Source organism: Oryx dammah, unplaced genomic scaffold (assembly GCF_014754425.2).
Source record: "Oryx dammah isolate SB20612 unplaced genomic scaffold, SCBI_Odam_1.1 HiC_scaffold_2, whole genome shotgun sequence".
Classification (NCBI taxonomy): Eukaryota; Metazoa; Chordata; class Mammalia; order Artiodactyla; family Bovidae; genus Oryx; species Oryx dammah.
This window is the reverse complement of record NW_024070186.1, coordinates 66,754,775-66,758,427: the sequence shown is the minus strand read 5'-3', so window position 1 is coordinate 66,758,427 and position 3,653 is coordinate 66,754,775.

Here is a 3,653-nt window from a genome sequence, read left to right as displayed (position 1 = left end):
ATTTCAAAGTTTACAGGGGATAGGGGGTTTCAAGTAAGTGATGTTGGGGCACTTAATATTGAGAAAGGAGGGTCTGGCAGAGTTAGACCAGTTAACAATTGTAGAGTGGAAAATAAACCTTGATAGTGGCCTGAGAGGCCCTTTGAAAGGGAATGATTTGAATATCAAAGGACTCAGAGAAACCCTTAGGAGAATTGAAGCCCTGAAATATTTCTATAAAATAGACTCTTTAATCTTGCTTTTTAGACAGGAACTAATTTTGCTAGATAGTTTTTCTAGATGGACTCCAGTTCTCCACTGCCTGGGGCCATCAAATTGTGACTTGTCCAACATAAGCTCTGTAAATACTGATTGTGAAGAAATTGAGGTCTACAGTGACACCTTTTTGTCCTCACCTTTTCCCAGACAGGGACCTTACATGACAAAAAGGATTGTGACTGTGCGGAAACATAACCTATTTTTTAAAAAGATCAAATCTCTTTGCTTTTTGAGGGCAGTCTGTAGAGTTTTTGGTAGCAGAGCTCTATGTTTTTAGTAGTAGAGCCCGTTGAGAAACTGATGATAACTATGCTTAGCCCAGAAAAATGAGCATAATTGTCATCAGTTCCCTGGTGGCTAAGATGGCAAAGGATCCACCTGCAACTCCGGAGACCCGGTTCAATCCCTGGCTCGGTAAGATCCTTTGGAGAAGGCAATGACAACCCATTCTGGTATTCTTGCCTGGAGAATTCCATGGACAGAGGAGCCTGTGGGGGCTGCAGTCCATGGGGTCGCAGAGTCAGACATGACTGAGTGACATTCACTTTCTTCACTTTCAGAAAAATGAACATTTGTACCCGCTGTGAAAATTTTCATACAACTTGAAGGGAGGCCCAATGAAATCCATTTACAAATTACAGGTTAAGAAACCACATATTGTTATATTTCAATATCTGAAAGAATTTGCTTTCTTAAATTTTCAGACTTGTGTGAGCTTTTTTTTAAAAAATGAGTTACTTTTGATTGGAGAATAATTACTTTACAATATTGTGGTGGTTTTTGCCTTACATCGACATGAATCAGCCATGGGTGCATATGCGTCCAGTCCTAAACCCCTCTCGCACCTCCCTCCCCACCCCATCCCTCTGGTTTGCTCCAGAGCACCAGCTTTGAGTGTCCTACTTCATTGCATGGGCTTTAATTTGATATATATGTTAATAAACATTTGCTCTTTGCCTGTGTCTGTGGGAGATAAAGGAGAAGTATTGGACATAGCTCCTGAGTTTCTGCTAGACCAAGAGAACACCCAGAAGTTACAGACAGGGTATTGTGAAGCAGGAAGACATTGTCAATCTATCTAGGCAAGGAGTTACCCCAAAGATGTCATCTACAGAAGGTATTAATATTAGGATCTAGCCTATAGTGAGGCAAGGCAGTGGTAGGGGCCCAGCTAAAGCCTCTATCCAGAACAGGATACAAAAAGTGAGCAGCCTGCTCATGTGCCTGCTCAGTCGAGGCACCTGTATGGTGATGGCAACCATCATAGGCTTCTCTCTCAGTAAACATACCTGCGAAAGCTCTCGACTTTGTAGTGAAAGTCAAAACCCAAAGTGAATGAATATATATGATCAAAAAAAGCCCAAGTTGTTCAGTTAAACATCACACCCATACCTGTATACATACATACAGGATTTAAAAATATTTTATGTGTATAGTTCTCCTGACTGATGCTAGTGTTCCTCATGAATTCCTTCTCTTTAGGATATTGCCAAAGTCATCAGCCAGGCAGCATGACTTATTTCTGCACAAATTCTGGAAGATGCAGCTCTCCTTACTATAAATTCACTGTGCAAAATGCAATAAAATGAATTCTCCCTCCTACTGTTGCTAGTCTCACAGGCTTCTGGCTTCTAGCAGGAAAGGATTGACTTTACTTAGAAGAACCCTTTTCTGTGGCTTTGTGTCTCCTTCCTCTCTTTTACTATCTACTTTTTCTACTGGTAGTAGCAAGTGTTAAATGGATTCGGCTTGTTGCCTTGCCAAAATGGTGCTGTTGAGCTGTTTAATCTTCAGTAGAGCTGTAGCCCACCTGCAGATTAGCAGACACTTGGTTGACATGAGGAAGAGTGAAAGGAACTGAAGACAAGACCAACATACAAGAGAAGCCAGTATAAGACAGTGCATGGCCCAATGCTTGATTATGTGATAACAGAATATGAGCAGAATCATGTGAGAAGGCTTTGTAATGCAGGGAGACGTGAGTGTGGTATTGAAGTCTAGGTGATGATCACGTAAATTTCGACAGGCTGGGTGTGGAAGGAGGATGGAGGAGTCATATATTTCCTAGGAAGGCAATGTGATGCAGAGCAAAGAGCAGGAAGCTACATCCTTTCTTTACACACATATTTAGTGAGAGCCTGTTATGTGCAGGCACTGTGCTGGGTCTACGCCCATGGGTAGTGAACTCAAGTCCCTACTCCGTAGAGGATTCATGAGCTAGGATAAGACTTATGTTTAAACCGGACTCTACAAATTATCTTGTTCACATGGAAGTAATTTCTCAACCTCTTTGAGCCTCAGTCTCCTTGTTTATAACCTGAATTATACTAATTCCTTGAGTTTGGTTTGGAGTAGAATAATGTAATGGAATCACTTAATAAGCTCTAAAATTCAATGCCAATTTTAGTTACTATTCCAACTAGCACGTGATAGGATGTATTGTTTTTTGAATCCTGGATTTTAAAATATGAATTCTTGGAAGAAGAGAAAGTTGTCATCTGGCTGGAGAAGGATCCAGTAAGATGCTGGCACTGAGCTTACCTGTCCTTCCTCTACCTGAGATCTAGGTCTGGGATGACAGCCTTGGCTCTGGGCAGAATTAAAGGGGAGTGAGCAGAGTGAAAGGAGAAGAATAGCTCAACATAAAATGAATAGCCAGAGATGGTGAATGAAATACTACGGAAGAAATGGCAGTTCCCATCAGGTTATATGGTGAGGGGGGGGGACACAGATCTCAGGAAGGGTGTCACTCACCTTGTGTTGAAGAATCTGGTGTGCTGTGAGCTCTTGGATGAGGTTGAAACAGTGTATTTTTAGAAAGTTCGTCATTAGTAATGCTGTTTCCCAAAGCCCACAATGTTTTAAGATCAGCTACAGATACTATATTTCTTTCTGAGAGCTTAGGTTTGAAAGCTATGGCTTTCTTTCCTTTATGTCTTTAGAATTTTCTATATGGTTTATTGGTTCTAGTGACCAAAGTACCTTCATCAAGCTGCAATTAAGTCCTTGGGACTGAGCCATGTGCCTCTGTAGGAGGTAATTATAAAAGCTGGATTAATTTGCCATTGAATTATTTATGTAAACATAAATTTTGCAGAGGCAATTAAACCTCAGGTATTTCTTAAGGCATAGATAAATCAATTTACATTGTGTTCATGCAGTTCATTTCAGAGGAAATGTTTGACAGGAAATAGAAATCTTTGTCAAAAGGCAAAATACCCTAAGAATCCATCCCTCCATTAATTTTCTTTGCTTTCTAAACATACCCTGTAAAGTAATTTTGTATTTTATTGTAATTCCTTCCAACTGCCAGAGATAATAAGTCAAAAGACATTGAGAGTTTTCTCTTGTCAATACCAGGAAGTCAATCTTCTGTCTATTTTGGTATAATTTAG